At 34.5% G+C, this 24311-nt stretch overlaps 1 protein-coding gene across 1 annotated transcript in view; it reads right to left on the bottom strand.

Annotated features, from left to right (window-relative positions):
- Positions 1–22826: 22826 nt before the first annotated feature.
- The window catches only part of LOC129228676 (probable RNA-binding protein 19), a 207377-nt gene continuing 205892 nt past the window's right edge, over positions 22827–24311 (bottom strand). The window contains exon 26 of the mRNA XM_054863363.1: positions 22827–22905. The gene's annotated coding sequence lies outside the window, so the exon portion shown is untranslated. The remainder of the gene's footprint in view (positions 22906–24311) is intronic.

The raw sequence follows: 24311 nt of genomic DNA, 5'->3' as shown, positions 1-24311 counted from the left end.
AAAAAAAAAAAGAAGAAAAGAAAAATTGGGGAGGGGGCGGAAGTCAAATGACCATTCATGTAGCTTATAATTACAAATGAATTTATTTTCTGAGTGCTTAAAAAAAAAAAAAAACACTGAAGTTGCTTAAAAATTAGGGACAAACCAAAGTTATTGGTTTGGCTAATATAGTGTTGGTGCGAAACGCATGCGAATATTAGAATATTATTTAATTGAGTTGATATTCGATACTATTTACATTTATATTTCTAAATGGTTTATGGTTTTAGGTAGGGTTTTTTGTTAAATTGTTGCACTGGCTTCAAAAGTTGTGGGAAAAAGCACGCATTGAAACTATTTATCTGTATTTGAAAAATTTGATTGAAATAAAAGAACATTTATAAGGTCAATTTTTGTTTAAGATTTTTGAAGACGTCAATTTCTACTCAGTATTTAAAGCACTTGAAAAAAAAAGTTTAAATAGCTTGTACGCCTGCTTCAAAAGTTATGATGGGAAAATATCTAATGAACCATTCCATAAAAAAGCTGTCATTTTGTCCCGCATTTCATTAAAAAGTAATAACTTAAAAAGGTAACAAAGAACATTTTTTACAAAAGTACAACAAATACATTTGCGATTTCTTAATGAAAAAAAAAGTTGTTACCTTTTTTAATTATTACTTTTAGTGAAAAATATGAGGTGTTACGTGGAGGGACAAAGTGTTCTCTTTTTCTTCAATAATGGGTAAAATGCTTTAATTTAACCCATACTTAAAGGGGGGTTTAACCCTTAAAGCATTTAACCCATGGGTTAAATGCTTTAATTTCCCTTAATTGTGCAAATGATCGCGGCGCAAAGTGATTCTCTACGATAAGGGAAACAGTTTCTTGTAAGGGGTGTCCCTTGATCACGTGATATCCAACGGGGGATGTTGACGCGCGCTCTGAGGAGAAAAGTGGGGAGAAGGCACATCTATTCTATTTTAAGATCTATGGTTCTAAAAAGGCTAATATAGACGATTTTTGGTGATGTTTAGGGGAGGAGAGATTAAAAGGCCCATCCCAGGAAATTTTACTAATTTATAGACTTAAGAACGCATTCTAGAGTATCTTTGGTTTGTTTAGGGGTTGAAGAGATTCTGAGGTTCATTCCCAAAATTTTTCAAAATAGAACTCTTTAAATTGAAAATGTAGGCAATCCGTGATTCATGAGTAACATTTAGAGGACCAGCAATTTTTCGAAATTGAAGCTCCAGAAACGAAGACTTTCAATGATTCAATTGGAGGAGTTCTCCCTTGGAAACATTTAGAAACTCAAGCGCTTAAAACAAAATTTAGGCCGATCTTGGCGAAAATGAGAGGTGGGGGAACCTTTCCTGAAACTTTTACAATTTATTTTTTAAAACGTGGTTTGTAGACGATTTTTGGTAATATTAACAAGAGGAAGAGGAGTGGTTTGGAGGATCCCATATTAAAAAGGGAATGAAGAATAATAACATACACTGTTATAACAAGGGGTTCCAAACGAGTGAATATATTCCCTCTAAGGTGAAAGCATGGTGCCTAAGGGTGCCGTGCGGGCCAGGAAATAGAGCAGAGGAGCCAAAACAGCATGCAATCGCAGAAAGACTCACTGCGCATGCACTTTTGCCTTAGACATACATTCAACCACTTCAATATGGCTGACAAATGATGGCTGCATCTATGTGTCTTTCAAATTGAATGAAGTACACTATTGGATTAAAACACAACTTTTCTAGGATTAATTATCCAAAATAACAAGTATGTACAGCTTGTGATCACTTTGTAGCTTTTAGGACTTTCAAACATAGTTAAAAGTGCTTAAAAGTGCATTTACTACTTTTCAGTCACCGTTACTGTCGTGAAATTTCCATCATTCAAAACGCTACTAAATATATCTATCATTATTTTCTTGAGTACTCGATAAGCAACATTTAATCACCGAAATAACCGGCAATAAGATAATCACTAATCAACAATTGAGAACCAGAATAAAAATGATTCCTGTGCTTCGGTAGATTATAACAAAATAGCAAGCGAAAACATAAACAAAAAAAAAAAAAAAACTCTCCGTTTGGCTTTTTTTTTTTTTTTTTGCTTTTTTATTCAAATATTTGAATCATTTCCTGTTAGCGGTTAATGTCTCGATAGCGTTAGAAAATTCTTTTGGTTTTTTAAACTGTCCAAAAACTTTATGTGCATTTTATTTTGTTACTCTTGATTAACGTTTATGAAACGATTTTGTTTTTCCGTAAAACTGTAATATCCCAGAATATTTTTGGCTCTTCATGTAAATAATACATAAATACAGCTGTGCTTCATTTTCGGAATGCGTCAAGGTTTTAGTAAATGTTTAATTTCTCACATTATTTAAATAATTACTCGTCTTTAAATTATAACGATTTGTGACAGATCTTTGATACCAAGTAAAGGGGTAGATATTTATTGTTTTATTAATTTTTAACATTACTTTGTTAAAAAAAAAAAAAAAAAAAAAAACTCATCAGAACGCAGAATTTTTTTACAAGTTTTTAACGGCCCCAGAGTTATTATTGTTATTATCATTTACGTATTTTATGAATTTTTAAGAAAACGATAAAGATTTCACTGGTCCGCAAAGTTTTTCATTTATTTTTACCGGCCCGTGGGTCGAAAGAGGTTGAGAAACACTGAGTTAGAGCACGATGAGATGAATCAAAGCAATGAGCATTTCGTAACCATGTTGAAAACTCTGAAATATAATAAAATGCTTTAATTACAAGTTTTAATCATTTCCAGTACTGAGTTCAATGAGAAAAATGTCCAAAACGTAGAATATCGTGAATCAAAACAAAACTATTTAAAAAAAAAATGTATTCAAAAACGCACACAATACGGGGGAGGAGGATCTACAGTAAGGGTGCCATTTCTCTCTCCGAAGGTTCCCTTTTTTCACCCCGGCTGCCAATTTTTGAAAAGGTGCCTGTTTTTCATCCTATTTAGAGGTGCCATTTCGGCTCCGTATTAGGTGCCGCTGGTGAACATGCGTTTTTCCCCTGAAAGGTGCCGAATGCATCCTGTAGTTTTAACAGTGTAGCACTGCATAAAGCCAGGTTAAAACTTAAACCTAACTTAAATTTAATGCGCAATTATTAAATGTAGAACTTTTTATCGGATACTTACTAACACCATATCCCTTTTCTTTACTCGGGGGAAGTAAACACATCTAACAAGACGAGCCCATTATGCTAAATAAACCCAAATATTTGGTTATACACTTGATGTTTTTGAAATTTTCTTGGGGTGGCCATGCCCTCCCTCTGGCATTGTTTCCATCTTTGTTAGACTTCACATGAATTACAATGAAGTTTTTTTTTTTTCAATTTAAGCTAGGAAAGAGGGTTTTAAAAACTATACTTGAAACATCCACAGTGTGATTTTATGGCTCCCCTTCGTTGTTTTTATATTCTTGTTAAGACTACGTGGAATAATTAGGATTTTTTTACATTTAGCTCTAAAAAGGTTTCAAACTATTTTTGAAACTTTCTCAGAGTGGCCATGCCGCCTCTGACTGTTTTCCTTATTGTTAGACTTTGTATGTACTATAAGGGAAACTTTTTGCAGTTTTGCTCGAAAAAAAGGGATTTTAATTATTACTGAAATTTTCTCTTGGGTGGGTGGGGGGGGGGGGGGGCATGCTCTCCCCTCCCTGGATCCGCCTATGGCGGTTCATAAATGATGTCACACTTTTTTTCAACAAAGCTACCCCCTCCCCTTTCCCGCTGTGTCATAAAGTCCCACTGCACTTTTTTCCCTCCCCTCTGACATCTCATTGTCTTTTATAAGCATAATTTTAGTAAAAAATGTGAGATGTCACACCTCTTTTTATCCTCTTACTCTAACTAGTCACAAACTGTCACAATTTTGGAACCCCCCCTCCCCTCCTCTCCGTCAAAGTGCCACATAATTTGTGGACGGGCCCTTACTGTTTCACTGAACACTCAAAAAAAAATATTTTTCACTTTTACTGAGCACACTACTTTTACATAGTTGAGTAAATATAAAATTTGCAAATATGGACTTGGTATACGGTGAAATCTCCCTTGAATTTATTTGAGTGAAATGTTCGAAATTAAATCTGTACCTCAAAGTCAGAGGGACGTAAGTCCAGAAATTGCGATTTTCTGTTTATTAGTGATGGTACTTAGAAGCCTATTATGCATTGAGATATGTGAACGTCATTTTTTAAAAAAAATATCCTTTTCAGTTTGTTACCAGGGTTAAAAGAGCGCGCTTCCCTTCCTTTGCATGGGCCAGAAAAACTTTTTCCTCTCTACTGTAAAATTATCATGATGTGACTTACGTCGTTCTGGCTCTGAGGTACAGAAATATTCTCCCAACAGTTTAAAGCAGTGGTTCTCAAAGTGATCCATCCATATGGACTCTCAGTTGTCCATGCCAGCCTCAAGGTGTCGTGTCAACGAAAAAAAATAATAAAATGGGACTTTACATTGTGTTTCCCCCCCCCCTTTTTTTAAAGTTTTGTTTTGATTCATGATATTTTACGTTTTGGACATTTTTCACATTGAACTCGGTACAGAAAATGATTAAAACATGTAATTACAGCATTTGATCATATTTCAGAGTTTTCAACATACACTGTAACAAATTTCGGAAACGTTTCTGGGTATATCAGAAACGTTTCCGAAATTATAAGAATCCTTCATCCAATAGCGAATTCCTCATTATTCAGAAAGCTTTTTGTTATTTCAAGAAATCTAGAAGCGGAAGTGAGGCGCAATGCTTGGAAACGTATTTATCCTTCAACACTGGCGGCAGTGAGTCGGAAAAACGAGAGCTTATTTTTTTCCTTATCTATGGTTGCTGCAGTCAGCAACTGTTTAGCATTGGATTGCTTGTTATTTCATGTCTAGAGAGTAGTAAATTGTGTCGAAACTAATTTTATGCCTTTGCATTTTGGGCTGCCATTGATTTTTTAGACGATGTACGCAGCTATTAAGTTAGTTAATAACGATTTGCTTCTTTACAATTTCCGGTGCAACCATGATTGCATATATATTGTATGTTCAAACGTGAATAGTTTCAACACCCGTTTTTATACTGAATGAAACGAAACCCTTTGGATTACTTATCCAGTTGTAATGGAGGTACTTAGATTTTCTTCCGCTCATATTCACTTGTAAGTATTAATGAATATTTTAAAGCATGTTGTTATATACATTTATATTTTTGTTGATTTGCATTTGATGAGGCTCCAATTGTAACTGTTTTTGGGTTTATCGAATTAATTTAAAGTTATCCTACATACCTATGTGCGCAGTGTACTATTTGTTGTAACCGATTGAAACTGATTAATTACGCAAAAGAAATAAGATTTATATTTGAAAAGCAATCACAGAAAAGTTATTTCGAAATACTTTGATATACATACATTGGTTCAAAAAAAAAAAAAAAAAAAATCAATTGTTTAATTCATTAAAAATATGGTAATGCAAATGTTTTTTAGTATTGTAATATGCTTCACAAAAAATGTGCCAGTATTATTTATCTTTTTGTATTATAATTTATTCATTTATTTAAAAATATTTATACCATTAGAAAATGGCCCAGTTATCTATTAGTAAGCAACATAGTTATGCAATAATTCATGTGCTTATTCATTTTGTTAAATGTGGTTGACAATAAAAAAATTCCTTGACATTAGTTGTCCATTAAATAACATTTCCTTTGTGGATATACTAGTTTAATATAGCACAGTCAGGAGGAATGAGTCAGTGGCAAAAATGGAACAGCTGCATTTACAAGCCGAAATAAAAAGAAATATTATTTCATGTCATTGTTTTAAAAGTGATCATTTTTTAAATACTATGTTATTAATATACTATGTACATATGAGGAGAAGACGAGGGGCGTTCACCACGCAGACTGCCATTGACATTTTCAGGGATTGCATTTTTTTAAGGGGGGGGGGGTGCGCTTTATAGCATTTTATGGGTTCACCATCACTCTAATGGTGTGTGTGTGTGGGGGGGGGAATCTCGTATATATGAAATGGAGTAATCATGCAATAGAATTCAATGTTTTAATAAATAAAATATATAATGCATTTTGCGCACATTGTAACAATAAAATCAGTAACCTATTTTGATTAAGTATTTATATTTGTGATGAACTGGAAAAGGGCAAGAACAGAAGAGTCAACCCGAATGGTTCCAACAGGAGGACTTGGTGTCATATTTAAATTCACCAATTTCTCTGTTGTACTTTTCGGTACACTTTGTTCGTCAGAGAAATAGACTTGACGCGAAGGGAAGGTAAGTTCTGTCAAATTTTATCCGAAAATAAAAGCTATCAAGTTTGATACAAGCTATGTTTTTAAGTTCTGCATTAAAAATACAATGTGTTGATAATTTTGTCTTGAAAATATTGAGAGAAAAACTGAAGTTTAAGATTGTTTAACAAACAATCCCACTTTTGAGAAAGTACCCCCCCTCCCCTCCCCTGACGATTTTGTGATTAGGAACGAAACTACTATATTATTTCATAAATTTTCAAAAATTTATAACTGTGCATATGTTATGCTGTTAATAATGCTATTTGTCATTAGAAATTCAGAAGAAAAAAAAATCCACGAATGATTCTAAAATTGCTTGTTTCATTGCTGTTAGATATGAAAGAACTGAAACTGATATGGTATGCAATACTATAGTAAAGAATTATATTTTAGAAAAAATCACGGAAAAAGGATTCTGAAATTCTCGGAAACGTTTTTGAAAATTGTTTGGAGAGTTCCGAAATACTCGGAAACGTTTACGAAACTTTCATGAACCACAGCTGCACAGAATACTCAGAAACATTTCTGGAAATTACGGAAAGAGGATTCCGAAATACTCAGAAACGTTTCTGAAAATTACAGAAAGAGTATTCCAAAATACTCAGAAACATTGAAAGAGGATTCCGAAATACTCAGACACGTTTCTGGACAATACAGAAAGAGAATTCCGAAATATTCAGAAACGTTTTTGAAAATTTCATGAACCGCAGCTGCACGATATACTCAGAAACGTTTCCGGTTTTTTTTTACACTGTAGTTAAGAAGTGTTCATTGCTTTAATTTATCTGATCGTGCTCTAACTCAGTGTTACTCGACCTCTTTTGACACACAGGGGCCAGTAAAAAAAAAAATGAAAAACTTTGCGGACCAGTGCAATCTTTATCCTTTTCTTAAAAATTCATAAAATAAATACTAATAATAATGACAACACTGAGGCCGTTAAAAACTTGGGAAAAAATTATGGGTACTGATGAGTTTTTTTTTTACAAAGTAATATTAAAAATAAATAAAACAATAAATATCTATCCCTTCACTGTTGAAAATTTTCCGGAAAATTTACGGTAATTGTTACTGGCATCCATGTTGCCAGTAACTATTACCGTAAAAATCAAATGTTACTGTAAAATTTTACGGTTTCCTCGGTAGGCCACAGCAACCAGTTGGCGCTGGGATCGCTTATTTCTCCGGTATAAATTACCGTAAAAATCAGCGATGCGTCAGCGATGCAATTTTACAGTAACAATTACCAGAAAATCTTCCTGAATTTTTAAGTGTTTACTTGGTATCAAAGAGTTGTCACAAATATATTATAATTTAAAGACGAGTAATTATTTACATAATGTGAGAAATTATACATTTACTACAACATGACCCGTCCCGACAATGAAGTATAGAGGTACTTATGAATTGTTTACATGAAGAGCCAAAAATATTCTGGGATATTTGTTACAGAAAAACAAAATCGTTTCATAAACGCTAATCACGAATAACAAAATAAAATGCACATAAAGTTTTTCGACAATTTAAAAACCATAAGAAATTTCTAACGCTATCGGGACATTAATCGCTAACAGGAAATGATTCAAACACTTGAATGAAGCAAAAAAAAAGAGCTAGACTGAGAGAGATTTTTTTTTTCGCTAGCCATTCTGTTATAATCTACGAAGTACAAGAATCATTTTTATTCAGGTTCTCACTTGTTGGTTATTAATAATCTAATTGCCGGTGTTTTTTTTTTCTTGTGATTAAATGTTGCTTATCGAGTACTCAAGAAAATAATGATAGATATTTTTAGTAGCGGTTTGAATGATGGAAATTTCACAATAGTAATGGTAAAACTGAAACTAAATGACAGTAACGGTAACTGAAAAGCAATAAATGCACTTTTAAACACTTTTAACTATGTTTGAAAGCCCTAAAAGCTGCAAAGTGATTAAAAGCTGTACTTACTCTCGTAATTTCGGATAATAGGGAAGTTGCAACTTATTAAATGTTCATATTTTGGCTATTGGATATTGTTAATTGACCCTCAAAACTAAAAAATTCACCCTCGCCGAATTTTAAAACACCGTGATTGATTTTTAATGAATTTTTAAAAATCCACGCGCAAAAGTGCGCTCTTCTGAAACGTCACGAGCCTACGTCACAGGGCGCTATTGGGCAGCCTTCCGCCGAAGATCCCTTGTTTTCACTAGGGACATTTTGAGCGCGCTAATATTTTTATTTTTTAGAAATTCAATAATCCTTTTGAACACACTATGGAGGCCGGATTCGTTAAAGCATAATCTAAATAATCTTCCTCAATTAACATCAATGATGATATTCGAATATTTCCGAGAGGATGAGAGGTTTAATGTTCCAGAAACGCGAGGAGTTAAATGCGAAGAGATAAGCCTTTTACGTTTCGTCTTCGAAGTCGTCCTTCGGCTTCTCCCCTATCGGAAGAGCGCATGACGTCACTTCCTATGCCATTTGACGGCACAAGCGCTTGAACTTTAAAAATTAATTTTAGAAAAACTACTTATCGTATCGCAAAATTTTTTTCACCTATGATGTTCATACATGTTACTCTATTATATAAAAATAAAATTGAAAAATCGAAAACTTCCCTATTAATCCTAGAAAAGTTGTGTTTTAATCCTTCATTCAATGTGAAAGACACATAAATGCAATCATCATTTGTCCACCATATTGAAGTGGTTGAATGTATGTCTAAGGCAAAAGCACATGCGCAGCGAGTCTTTCTGCGATTGCATGCTGTTTTGGTTCCTCTGCTCGATTTCCTGGCCAGCATGGCACCTTCAGGCACCATGCTTTCACCTTAGAGGGAATATATTCACTCGTCTGGAACCCCTGGTTATAACAGTGCATGGTCTTCCAAATCACTAGACCTCTCGCCAATAGAGCACGTTTGGGTCATGTTTGCAAGGCATATGAGGCCATCCCCGATTATTGGTTGATTAGGGGCCCAAATGCAAAAAATTTTGGCATGATCCTCTAGATGCGTCATCGGTTACCTACTTCGCCATGTTTTGTCTTGTATCGCTGCTAGAGGAGGCTATACTATACTTACCGTTTCTTAACCTTTGTAGTATCATAACTTCTTAATAGAAAAATCTTTAGTTCTGAATTTTTAATTATTTTCTTATCTCCTCATAGGCCACATGAATATTAAGTTTCGTGAAGATAGCGCCTTTCCTTCTGGGAGAATATTTTTTTTTTTGTGATAGAGTGTACTTTTCAACTTTAGAACGCAGTTCAGTTCGCGCGACTAAATCACTCCCGATGATTCAGATTTTAAGCTCAAAATTTAAGCTGAAGTCGAAGCATTAGAAAACATTGAATGAGCTCCAGAAATAACGGTAAAAAAACAGTTGTTCGTTACTCTTAAGTGTAAAGATATAGGCATTTTTTGAACTTCATCTGCAGAATTTATTTTCAAGAAAAAAAAAAGCGAAAAGCGCTAATAGGCCAGTGGTTAGGAAGTGAAAAAAGGTCAAATACGGAACTAATTGGTGGAAAGCTGAAAATTGCTTTGATCTATGCCGTATGGGCCTGGAATGACCATACTAAGTTCTCCCCCTTCTACTCAGTGAGCTTTAGCTGTTACGGTCAAATTAGTGACAAAAAACACCTGTTTTTTCATTAATATAACAATATCCCAAAATTAACGCCTCCAATGGTCATACATACAAGCAAAATACTTGTAGAAATTAAAATTCTGAACAAAATGAGTATCTACAATACATATCTTCGTTAAGTACTAAGCGCACAACTTTATTTTAAAGTTTGGCTAAAATCATTAATCGAGCGCTTCAAGTCAGAACGTACCTTTCCCATTCCCACCGGCCCTCCCCGAGACCCCCTGGAATAAAATGCCGCAACACTAAATCACACGGCGGTGCTTTCCTATATACGGAAGCAGCTACACAGGTACGTAAACATCAAGTTGACATACTAGATGTTGTAGAAAACAATTTATTTCATTACAATGTAACAATGAAATGAAAAAGGATCCAATTTTTATACCGAACTCATTTTAGTTCTCAAAAGGAAGCACAAAAATACTGACAGGTTAATTTCAAGTAAAATTATCTAGAGAAAATGACTGATTTTGAACTTGAATTAGAAAATTAGTTTTCTTGATATAAATCAATTTTTTACTTTAAAGAATTTAAATATTTCATCTATAATAATAAATATTTTGCTGTGAGACATGGTATTACATGAGATGCGGTTTAGGAAATCAACATAAAATATTACAAATTCAAAGTTTTAAAGACATGTGCATTAAAAGCAATAGATTGGTATTTAAAAAAATGTATTGTTACAACAAGAATTTAAAGTATAAATGGCAGTTATATATTCTTCAAAAAAGTTATTATTTTCCTATATTAACAGAGTAAAATAGCAAATATTAAAACAAAAAGCAAAAAAAGTTAGTATACGCAGCAACTTTAAGTAGTTTTCGGAACAAAGCTGAAAAGTTTTAAAAATTCAAACACATAAAACATAAACTAAAGAATTTGCAAAAATTACTATAAAAAAATTAGTTTAGAAATGCAAACATCGTTTCTAAGAGTATGTGTAGTGAAATTACATTCGATCCTTATTTAAGATATTTTTTGCTATATCACACAGCAGCAATTCATTAAAAAATATTCATCTTTTTAACAAACGATAGACGATAAATAAAAATTCACACCTATTTCCATGAATGCTCAACTTTTGCATTTCATCAGTGCGTAATTTCTTCAACATATACAGTTAAGAGTAATTTTACGTACAGTTAAGAGTAATTAGAAAAGTATTAGACATGTGATTATATGGAAAAAAATATGTCGTTACGATAACATGAAGTGCAAAGGGCGTAATAGAGAAAGACATCAGATATAAAAAGTTACAATGTATAATATACACGTGAGTCACCTAAATTAATACTCTGAGCATGGCTAAAACATTTGAAAACATGCGAAAGTTTGGAGATAGAAAACAACATAAATTTTCTCGCTTAATTTGACATGATGGTATTTTATGGCTGCTTTCAATACATTTTTGAATTCCACGTTCTTTGACTTACGTCCAATCACGTCAACTTCTGTACATAATTTATCTCAAATCACACAAGTCAGTCATATTTTTCCCAAATACTCGTTCACTCACGTAATCACTGATTGAGCGAAATAGTACCATTTCTCCCAGCAAAACATTTGATATTATTAGTTAAGTTTTCTTCAAAATGTGTAAATTAAAAAATTGATTTACTTCAAGAAAAGTGAACTGGAAAAGTTTTTTACCTTGAACGTAATACTGATTTTCTAATTCAAATTATGTCACTCAAAACAAGTCACTTTCTCTGGATAGTTGGCGTTCTATTCCAGGGGGTCTCGGGGAGGGCCGGTGGGAGAGGAAGAGGTACGTTCTGGCTTGAAGCGCTTGATTAGTGGTTTTAGCCAAACTTTCAAATTAAGTTATGCGCTAACAAAGATATACAGTGGCTCCCAAAAGTGTTCGTACACCAAGTTCGTATAAGAGAGGGGCTGAGGGGGCTCGAGCCCCCTCCAAAATCTGGATTTTTTTTTTTTTTTTTGCTAAAGGTAGTTAGTTATTTTTGGTTTTAGTTGCTCACAAAGAATTTCCAAACTGTTAGCTACAAAAAAAAAAAAAAAAAAAAAAGAACAAATAATTATGATAGTGATAGTAAAAATTATAAAAAATTAGATCAGAGATTTCCAAACTGGGTGCCGCAGGAGGAGGTGAGGGGTGCCACGAAAGAACAAGGGGCTATAGGATGCTGTGAGAAAATTCTAATTCTTCAAAGGGTGCCGCGCGAATCATTAAAGTTTGGGAACCTTGCGTTAGCTGGGCTGGTTCTTGGCAATGGTGTTCAAAAGGGGTCAGGGGATCTGTACCCCTTACTCAAGAAAAGAACGTGTCTTGGGAAAGCGAGGTTATTTCAACAAAAAGAAAAGCAAATCATGTTGGGAAAAAGATCTCAATTCTTCCGAAAAGATATCTTTAAAATTAATTTTTTTTAAACAGATGCAGCTTATTGCTTAGCAAATTAAGTTCCCCTCTTTTTTTTTTCCGTCCTAGTCTGTCTGAAAAGAAGGGTCTTCAAAATGTTTCTCTCTTTAACTCGCGTCCCCTGCAAGACAATTAAAATAATTTTCAGTTGTTCGATTGGAGTAATGATAGAAATTGACGTCGTAAAGACACATTTATTTAGGCTTTTTTTAGACATCAATTTCACAACATTTCCGGAAGAGGGTCCCCGAACCAATACCCCTTCACTAAGGTTACTACAAAAAATAGTCTGAAATTGTGCCTTTAAGACTTCAATTTTGAAAAGTTTCGGAGGAAGATCCCTGAAACCTCTCCTTTCGTCTAAACGTCTCCAAAGATGACCAGAAATTGCGTTTTACCTTTCAGAGGAGGATTCTTGAATTCTTCCTCTCTAAAGATGCCTAATGTTAGGGAAAAAGTTTGAATTGCTTTTGAAAAGAACCTTAAAATAAAAATAATTAAAAGTTACTGACTATTTATTAGGTTATTTCATCCAACACCTCATATTTCTCCCCCCCCCCCCACCTCGTCTCATTTTTATTTTTATTTATCCTAGTCGGTCTAAAAATAGGAAAGTCTTCAAAATGCTACACTTTGCAAGACCCCTCCATCCACTAAAACCATTAAAGAGCTTCTCAAACCTCGTTTTCAGGGCTTCAGTGTCAAAAATTTTTCAGGGGACAATACTAAACGCTTTGCCTTCTGAAAGCATCGAAAGTTGTTTAAGATTGCTTTTATGGAGCTTCAATTTCGAAAAATGGCCGAACCCAAATAACGTTACCAAATATGGTCCACAATCGCGATTTTAAGACTTCAATTACGAAAAAATTTCGGACGGAGGGTCCGACTGCTCCCGTATGATATCTGAAAGCGAAAAAAACTAGTTTCGAAAAATTTAAGGTGGAGAACTTTTAAATCCCTCCATCCAGTATCACTGAATATCTCTTCCAAACTTCATTTTTTTAAACTTAAATTTCCAAATAGTTTTGGGGAGAGCCCCAAAACCGCCCTGCCCGTAACATCAATGAAGTTACTCCGAAACTGCGTTTTTAGAACTTCAATTTCGAAAGGTTGAGCGGAGGGGTGGTGGATTTCGCTCTATTTAAAAAAAAAAATCAATTGAGGGCAACTTCAAAAAGCCCCATTCCTTTCATTACACTAACGTCAAAAAATATAGCCTATAATGGCGTTCTAAAGATTTCAATTTCTAAACATTTCAGCAGAAGGCCGCCCCCCCCCCCCGAATTTTCCCCCTGTACCATTATCAAAAACCCTCTAAAACTGCGTTCTTAGAACTATAATTCCAAAAAAAAAAAAAAAATTCGGGGGAAAACCCCCGGACCTCTCTCCACCCCCTCCCACCGAAAGCGAGAATTTTTTAAGAGTGCCCTCCTAACACTATTTTTTGGTTGCGCCAATAGGTGACAATATGAAGTCCTTGCTCACCTCGAAAAAAGAAGATCAGGACACTGTTGCTCTCCCCCCCCCCCTTGAAAAAAAATTGAAATTACAAAAAAGTGGGGGGGGGGAATAATCTTGGTTATATGGGCCCCCTCCAAAATAACATATATACGCCACTGTCGTAAACCTACGACTTTCAATGAAATATGACCTTATCCATTAGTTAGAATTAATATTTCGGAACAGGTATTTAATTATAAGATCTATGATCAATTTTCAACAGAACTACATGAAATTTTTTTAAAAAATATTAAAACTTAATTTTTTTTAAATCAAAAACCAAAAAGTGTCGGAAATTTTATCTCACAAAAGTCTTCGTACACTTAGAAAAAATGTGTATATATTATTGAATAATATGGCTTTTTATTAAGTTATTATTTAGTAGAATATCATGCAGTATCAACTCCTTTTAAACGTCTGGGAATAGATTTCATTCTTTTTCTTTCTTCTTTCGCGTAATTTCTGAGCAAGTGTTCAACCACACTTCGAGTCTTACTGTTTCTAGCTCTATTTTCGTCCCAAAGCCGTATTTTCGTAATCTAGCCTCTAGATATCTCTAAATATATTACATTGAGTTCAAATCTGGAGATTGAAGAGGTATTTTCTAAACTTTAGGACAATTTTTGCGGCACTAGACGTGAACGTTGAAAACCGTGGTGCTTCTTCTCGTTATTTTGATAAAAAACAAAGTTTTTTCCGATAACCAAATTTTTGGCTAAGAGTTTAAAATTGGTTTTTAAAATATTTAAATGAACAGCATGATTCATTATTTCATCAAAAAAATTCCAAACTACCAAGTCCTGATACTGATATGCACCCTCACACAAGATCACCTTCACCGTCCTGATTAACTGGGTCCTACTAAGTTCTTAAGATTAAGTTCCTAATTTTTCCTTCTATTTACAATTATACAACAATTTAACCAAAAATGATGAATTTATTTTCGTGTGTAAGTAAGACGTTATTCCAAAACGTTTTGGACTTATTTAATCATTGGTTTTGCGACGAAAAGCGTAAGCTTTCTGCTTTTCGTGCGGCCAAGAAAATTTTTGCAAAAAGAGGTCCCATGTAATCCAGCTAATCAGAGAACTTGGCGAACAATTTTAGGTGAAAATTAAATGCACAAGTTTTCATATAACTCTGCAGAAACTTTTACAGTACTCAAATGTGTATTTTTCATAATTTTTTTAACTGTAAATCTCCGATCACACTTTGTCCACTTTGTCGGTTGATCTTTTCTAACCTTGTTTTCGGTCCGATTCTTTTCTTTTAAGCATTTTATCAAGCACTTGACTACAGAATGGAATAAATTAACTAGTTAAGAGACATTTTACCGCTACTGTGGGGAAAAAATTCAGTTTTCGAATGGTTTTTTCGAATAGCAGCCATTTTAAAAGTAATAAGCACAATATTAAGGAATAAATAAACAAAAAATTAAAGCCAAATCATCTTTAAGGGTCAACACAATGCAAAAATAATAAAAAACCGACATATGATAATTTTAATCCTGAATTAATTCGAAAATATTTGAGTGTACGATGACTTTTGTGCCGTATTATTTCTCTGTCTCTTCATTTTTTGACCCATTTCAAAAAGAAGATTCGTCAATATTTTGAAAAAACTACAGGGTTTTAATTAAAATGACATAGGAATGATGTGAAAAAAAATTGGACTTCATAGTCGAATTCAGTTTCGCGTTAGTTTGGTTTTACTAAAAAATTTCAAAGTGTACGAACACTTTTGGGAGCCACTGTATATATATATTGTAGATACTCATTTGTTCAAAATTTTAATCTCTACAAGTAATTTGCCTATATGTATGACCATTGGAAGCGCTCTTTTTACTCGACTGCGCGTGCGCGACGCAAAGAAGGGTAATGTGTATGAATGTATGTCCGTTTCTAATGTGGCGTTCTGCAGACCAAACGCCTTGGCCAATTTTGGTAATTCTTACGTCAATCGATTTGTCTTAACCTCGGGAGTGTCACTAAATACATGACAGTAATCAAAATTCTCCATATCAACAGCCAGTTGCCATTTTGTTAGTTCGGGATCGTGTCGCACGCAGTCGCTGTGTCGCTCACTACCTGCGTGAGGCAAATGCAGGTAGCTTTTACTGCCTGAATTTTTTGTTTATACTTGCGTCTACTAATTGGTTCCTCGGTGGCGGAGTGGTCTAAGCGATTGCTTCTCACACTTGAGGCGGTGGGTTGGACTTACACCCTCGCTCCGGATGTACTTTCCCCTTATTTGTTTCTGTCGTGACTCAGGGGACTGAGTTTCGCTACGTATACTTTCGCGACAGGCTATTTTAGTTTTGCGAGAAAGATTTGACTGACGATGTTTGCTAGCTCGCGTCATCAAGAGTTATACAGGCTGTTTATATAGCTGCGCTGTGGTTGACTTACCTCTCGCATTTTTGCTAAAGGTCAAGCCCATGTAGCTTTAAACCGAATTAGGTCCCTAGAGGGACTAATTAACGGTAGTTGAAACCACTGCAAGTTACTTAATAAACCTCACGATACAAACTCTCTCAATGAAATGACAAGATTGGGAATCTTATAATCATAATGACTAAGTCAATGAAAATTAACTAAAAAGTGTAAAATAAAAATAATTATTAAATAAAAACAAAAAACCCCGACTGCTTAAAAACCAAAAAAACTAAAAAGAAAAATGTATAAGCCCAGTAGTTTAGAATCCTTCTATTCTGTTTTTTAATTTATGAATGTCTTATTTGTGTACGAATATAAAACTATCTCAATGGTGCAGTTATTCAGAAGTACTTAATAGCATTCTAAACTACTGGGCTTATACATTTTTCTTTTTAGTTTTTTTGGTTTTTAAGCAGTCGGGTTTTTTGTTTTTATTTAATAATTATTTTTGAGATATTGTTAAATTAATGAAAAAACAGGTGTTTTTGTCACTAATTTGACAGTAACGGCTAAAGTTCACTAAGTAGAAGAGGGAAAACTTAGTATGGTCATTCCAGACCCATACGGCATAGATTAAAGCAATTCCCAGCTTTCCACCAATTAATTCCGTATTCAACTCCCCAACCACTGGCCTATAACGATTAGACCAATTTTCCCGTTTTTGGCGATGATTTGAAATTTTGGACCCTAAAAATGAAGCCTATCTCATTCGGAAAACGTTTGGGACCCTTATTTTTTACTTCATATTGTTTGTCTTGATGTGTACTATCACCTCTTAGAGTTTTGTCCAAGTGTTCAGAAATGCCTTTTATCTTTCGTAGAATTAAAAAGAAAAATTTGTAAATACGCAGTTAATATTTATAAAAATAGTAGCATGCACGAAACCAGTCTTAGAATTTTGAAAGAGTAAAAATGATTCACGGCAGTAACAATTCTATTTTTTTTTTCATGGAAAAATACGTGACCAAAGTGTATAACCAATCAGGTGACAGGAAGGTTACCGACTGTTAGCGGACACCATTCCTGTTTTTTGTAAGATATCTTATTGGCAGAAATTTGGCACATCATCTACCCCTTATTTTCCAGGAACGTTTCTGAATCGTATTTACAGTGTAAGGACAATACTTATAAAAGAAAGGGATTGCAAGATGAAAACAAAATGGTCATTTATTACTGAAAAAATCCCAAGTGAATGGAGGTTTTAGTACACTGTGGATCTACATCTAATGTGAATGTACGAGGCGATACAGGCGAGTATTGTAAGTGCGCCCCTAATTCAGTCAAAATCGTAGGCTCAACTTAACAGTCCCATACAAAACAGATATGCTCAATCTGTGACAAATTAGGGGATCGAGCAGGCCAAAGAAGAAAATAAAAAAGAAGTCCTCCGACATCCTTGCTGTGTGTGTCCGAGCATTGCCCTATTACTAAATGCTTGCAGGGAGCTTTCTTATGAGTGCCAACACATTGTGACTGCAGAATGGCAAACGTACTGTTAGGCTGTCATTGCGTTGTGGATTAATATTAGGGGTGACCATCTATCACACGCAATGGGACATGATCGTATCCCCCAGCAACAGGTGCAGGAAGTTGGAGTAATGTCGCGTTTCATGGATTAGACGGCAACCGAATGGCTCCAGATCGTATGTAATGACGAATCCTGATTCAATTTCGACAATGCTGACAATCATGAAGGATAGTGGAGACCCGTTGTCCTGGAGTTTTAGGACTGCAATTTAGAAGAATTTCAGAGGAAGAGCTCTCCCAACCTCTTTTATCATCAACGAAGTCAAAAAACTGTTGGTAAAATTTCGAACTGAACGCCTATGAAATGGTATGTTTGCGTACGCCCGTGGTATATACGGTACATGTATTTATTGCAGTTATCAACATTTACGGACTGGAATGTTGCAAACAAGACTACATAAAACGCAGCAGGAAAAAGAAGAGAGGGAAAACCGGCCACCATACCGATGAATCATCTTCAACGTCCGCGGCAGATCCGTCTTTGTCAGCCACCAATTCGCTCCCTTTCTTTTGTTCGAAGCGACAGAAATCAGTGGAACGGAAATTCTTGTCATACTTCGGTTCCGGAGACAACAAGGTGATGTCTCCATTACATTCTTACTTCTCGGACGGGTTACCACACTTAATTTTTCAGTGTCTTTCATAAATACAAGTCAGACTAGCTTTCATTGCAAGAAATAGCTTTTGAAACACTCCTCTCGGTAAAAGATTTTTGTGTAACCTTGGTAGCAGCTTAGCTGCCTCCATTGCTCTGGAGTAGGGATGTGTCGTTCACGAACGAACGGGTCAAAAAGAACGAATACTTAAAATGAACGGAACCGTTCGTTCACCTAAAAAATGAACAACATACTAGTGTGTCGCGTGTCACTTTTTTTTTTCAAGAAGCTCTTTATTATATTTTTTCCTCCGTGACGTGCGCCCTTTTCGACTTGCGCCCCTAGGCCAGGGCCTAGGATGGCCTATTGGGTAATCCGGGCTTGGGAGGCGCCCTGGAGAAAGGTACCATTCCATCAATTCTATCGCACGACACACGGCCCGCACGGCGGGCATAGTGGTTTGGGAGGCTATAGCCTATGATAACCGCTCCACTCTAGTTGTGGTACGCGGAACCTTAACGGGCCAGCGTTATGTCAATGACATTCTGCAACCACATCTAGGACCGTTCCTAAAAGGCCTCCCAGGAGCAATTTTCCAACAAGAGAATGCTAGTCGGCATACAGCTAGAGTTGCTCAAGACTTCTTACGTCCTTTTGAGACTCTTCCATGGCCAGCCCCCTCCCCCGACTTGTCCCCTATAGGGCATGTATGGAATCGGCTGAAACGCCAGAGGTCGCCGTGCTACTCTGTGCAAGATCTAGAAGTGGCTGTTCAAAATATGGGGGTCCATCTGCCTCAGGACAACATCAGAAGTTTAATTAGCTCAATATCGGACCGTATTGTGGCATGTATTGCAGCAAAAAGTGGCCCAACGCGCTATTAAAGTAGCACTGTATCTATCTCGTTTCTTAGCCAGTAACTGTTTAATTGTCTAGATTTTGGGATCAAGTGTATCTCTTATCTGTATTATTCTGTACATTAAATTTCACTTCAATCCAATGCTGGCGCCATTTTCAATGTTCGTGAGTGTATTTCTAAAAAATACATTTAGGGCCATTCCACCGTCACGTGCAGGATAAAAAGACGCTTAAATTTCACTAAGATTTTGTCATATCTTTTAATATTTTCATTTAAGATATTCTTGACTTAGTTTTATTTCTATCAAGCAATTTTGTTATTTCAAATTTAATTTATTCGCATGTGTCACGTGCGGCACATCCATAGTCAACCTCTTCTAACTTGCTTAATATTTTTGCTCTATTAATATATTAATGTTAAAGTAAGTGGTTTTTTTGTTGAGAAACAATAGTTTAAACCATTGAAAAAATTGAGCTATTCCATGAAAAAGTAAGGCACGTTATCCCGCACGTGAAGGTTCATATACTTAATTAAAAAGTAATTATTTAAAAAAGTGATGACGAAATCTTTTGCTTAAAGAATCACACATTCGTTTGTAATTTGTTAAGCAATAAAATTTTTATCATTAACCATTTAAATTATTTTTTTTTAATGAAATATATGAGTCGTCACGTGCGGGACAAAATTACCGTTTTCCGTGGAATGACCCTTGATCACTTTTCTGGCGATCCTTTTGCCTTTAACATCCCTATCAACTACCATCTGTATTGATTTGGCCTTATTTTTAACTTGCTTTGCAACTTCCAAGTTTCTTATTAACATTCAATATCCAGAGATTTCCAATAAAGATTATTACTGTCATAATTTTTCCGCATTTAAAAAAGTGTTGCTTTGTTCTTTTATTTTCTGTTATCCTCGGTATTGTGGGATAATTTTGAAGCTCCCTAATACTTAGGTGAGTCTTTTTCTCAATTAAGTCATCTGGTACTCTGATGGCTGAGCTACCGATATATTTGTTGTTACTTTTTTCGCTGCACTTGATGGTCTATTGGTAATACTATATGTATTTATAGTGCTGTAGCTGGAAAAAAAAAAGTATTTGAAGGATTGCACTTCTTTCTTTTGGGTAGATTTAGGCAAGTTTTTGTTTAAAAAGCAAACGTTTACTTTTGAAAAAGAAACATTTCATACCAATTTACAGTCAATTTGCTGTAATTACGTTAATCCTTTTAAAACTGAAGTCATCTTGTCTTTTTTCAAATTTTATTCTGAATTGCTTCAAAGAACGTTAGTTTTGTATTTATATACTTGAATACTTGCTTTAAAATATTTCAAGAAATGCTTTTACCTTGTTTATATGCTGACACGCGACGCGTTGCGAAACCCGCGAGTCTTCTTTTGGGGTATGCTGCTCCCCCATGAACGAAGTCGTTCAAATGAACGATTTAAATGAACGGATCAAAAGAATGAACGATCCTCTGATGAACGGATCATTGAAAAGAACGACATTGCCCACCTCTACTCTGGAGTAACTTAACTGTGTAAAGTTGTACACATCGCTTGTGGAAGGTTACACCGTGGAAATGTAACTATAGCCTAATGTCTCACTTATTTCTGAATAAGTTTACACCAATTTTTTCTGCATGCTTACAGAGAAATTGCTTGAAAGGTTACAGATTAGAAAAAAAAAAACTTTCATCTGACTTTCTTGAACGATTTATCAAGCTCATAGTTTTCAACAACCAATCTACACCAATTATTTATTTATTTTAATATACAAACAAGATATTTTTATAGCTCTAAGAGAGGAAATAACTTGAGCGGGGTTCGAACACTCAACAGAATTCTTACAGATAAGTCGCATAGCATGAGCTAGTATAGCCCCTAGTATAGCTAGCCCTGAATCCTTCTCAGGATTCAGGGCTTTAGGCAACACCAGCTTCAATTTGTAAGATACTGTTTTATAGCTTTATAGTCATTTTTATCAGCAGACACATTTTTCAGTAGGCAAATTATTTGAAGAATGCAATTTGTTTTAATTACAAGTAAACAAAATTATCTAAAATCTTTGTCACGCCCGTCACCAAAAACAGCTATCTGTTATTATGTAACAATAGGTATTTGTTGTAGAAGTTCGACATTTTGGTTTTACAATTAGCTCATTCATTAAAACAATGCACAGTACTAATTTCATTAAGATTTTTTTTTTTTTTTTTAATGAGCTGTGTTGGTAATGGATGTAATTTTTTAGGTCCAAATCCAGTTTTCGTCAGATCTTTGTCACAGCACAGAGGTTCTTTAAAAAAAAAACTTTTTTTTTTGTACGGAGCAAAGTGAAAGTTAAAATTTTTTTTGTAATGATATATTTTTTAAAATTTGATTGCTAGAAGAAATATTTTCCGTTCAATGAATGAATAAATAAATGAAAAAAATAAATATATGAGAAAAAATAAATGAATGAAGAAAATAGTGATTGAATAAGTGAATTAATTGAAGAAGGAATGTAAGGAATTTGTGTCTATTGGTCTGTCCCCCCCCCCCCAAAAAAAAAAAAAAAATCGAAAAAACACTCCGATTCGAGTGAATTTTTTTATTCGAATTTTATTTTTTTTTTCTCATTTTTGAACAGTACAAAACAGAAAATAATTACACGAAGAACATGTACGTACAAGGAAGAATTTTCTTGTTCGGTCATTTTGAAGATATTTTTCTTCAGTTCTTTTGTCTAAAGCTTTATTTTAATTTCTTTATTTTGGAAACAAAAGGAGAACCGAAGTGCTTAAATGCCTTACCCGAAAGAAAAAAACCACGAATAATTTTATTTTTGATATAAATTACTTATTTAGCTGGACTTTTTGTATTTATCCTTTTTTAAGTTTCATTCAAAGTTTTAATTGATTGTTTGTTATTTTTGACAACGACGAAAAAAGAAAAACCGAAAGCGGTTTACTTTTTAGCACAAAAGTCGACAAATATTTTCCTACCATACTTTAAAACGATTATTAATAGATAACTGCCGCTTCAGCTCCTGTTTAGAAACAAACACACAGAAAAGCCAGAGTGTTAAATGGAACGACCTCGTGACACCCCCACCCCCTTTCCCTTGTGTCAGAAATCCGCTACCAGAGTCCGCCCAATTGCTTTGTACAGTTCGTCTAAAATCTCACATTGGTGTCTATTAAAATTCAGCTCTCGCATCGTGGGAGAAAGTGTATTCCAGAGATACATACTCCTTGTACCGAAGGTAAAATGGCAGCGCTTGTGATAAAGTGTTGTAGTCACGCTATATCCCACATTACACAAAATTGGCTCCCATTACTAAATTTAGCCATGATTTATTTGCTTCGGGGAGACCCGGTCTTCTTTCGACTGTACCGCAACGGTCGCCTCAGCCATTGATATCGTTCTGCTTCACTTCCTTTGCCAATCCCAAGAAAAGAGGGCGTGGTGAGTGAAATGGGCGTGGAGAGATGAATGGGAGTCGTCCAATGAAAAAGCAATTCTAGTACAGGACAGATACAGTTACAAAAGTTTGGAGTTCCATTAACACGGGGTTTAAAAAGTTTATTCTAAAGTTTCTGTACATTAAATTACAAATTTTCTCCACACGTTTGAAGAACATGTCACCTATAGAAACGAAAAAAAAAATAATGCGTTTAGAAATATGCACATTGAAATACAATACAACTAAATTTATCACAACTAATTAACTCTATTCACCTATTCAGAGAGAGAGAAGAAGAAGAAAAAAAAATACATCTTTCACGCAATGAGAATTAAAACAATATTTGAAGTCAAAAACCAAGTAATTTTTGACGGAAAAGTAGTCAAAAATTTTCATAACAGAACGTAATAAAACATTAAATAGTTAAAAAATAATAAATACCATTTTTGTTTCTTACATACTTGAACTAGAAATTCAAAATCACTTAGAAAAACTCAGTAAGCACATTTTAAGGATAAAATTTAAAAGCACCCTATTTATGTTTGTTTTAATATTTGCTATTCAGGGGTAAAAATCGAACAACTTTTTTCCAGGGTGGCGACAGGAACTGTGAAAAAAACTTCCCCGGCTTTCCCCCTGATTAAGCTCACAAAATTTCCCCTGACCAATGATAATGGCTTCCTTTCTTTGTCCTACTTGAAAACCATTGCATATAAAATAAAATGCACTGTTTAAAATGCGCGTTTTAAGCTATTCATTCCAAATATAATTAAAATAGATGCTCCTTTTTGTTTAGTAAAAGTAGTATATTAAATTAGCTGCACTGAAATATAATAGGAAATCTAAAACAAATACTTTACTTCCAGTAACCAATTAACATAAAAATTCTAGGAAATTATTTCTAATCACTTTTAAATAAATATCTAATCATGATAAAACTAAAAAGTTTATATGGGAATTATTTTGAACTAAATTTTCAAGCAGCATAATTATTGAAGCAAGAATAACAGGTAATAGTGAAAGTATAGAAGTAATGTAGTTTTATTTACGTAAATAATAGACATATTTATGTAAAACAAATTGAAACCTTTTAACAACCAATCATATTGAGCTATGCATTGGCAACGATATGGTTGATAGCAAGCGTAGAGCGCAATTTTAATTCGCTGCTTGATTATCATAACGTGGAAACGTAGTAGAAATATGCGGCAAAGTGTATCATTTGGACGTCATAAAGACCACGCCTTGTTTGAATAATCGGACATTTAAAAAAATTAATTAAAAAAAAACTGTTGGGAAAATGAAAGTATTTTCTGGGTCCATGTTATTATTATTATTATTATTATTATTATTATTATTATTATTATTATTATTATTATTATTATTTGCTCATTCTATCCATTTCAATGACTAAAAGTAGTACTTTTGACTGAAGGAAACCACCCATTACATTACCAATATACTTTTGCCGTTTTAGTACCTAACCGAGTTATTCCAAGGGGTTACGTACCACTGTCCAGGCCCAATTTAGCTCCGTGCTTTCATAGGCAGACCTGAAATCTGCCGCTTCCCTTCCTCTCTGAAACTA

This window comes from Uloborus diversus, chromosome 1 (assembly GCF_026930045.1).
Source record: "Uloborus diversus isolate 005 chromosome 1, Udiv.v.3.1, whole genome shotgun sequence".
In the NCBI taxonomy this organism is placed as follows: domain Eukaryota; kingdom Metazoa; phylum Arthropoda; class Arachnida; order Araneae; family Uloboridae; genus Uloborus; species Uloborus diversus.
The sequence above is the reverse complement of the archived record's forward strand: the minus strand, read 5'-3'. Positions and strand labels throughout refer to the sequence as shown.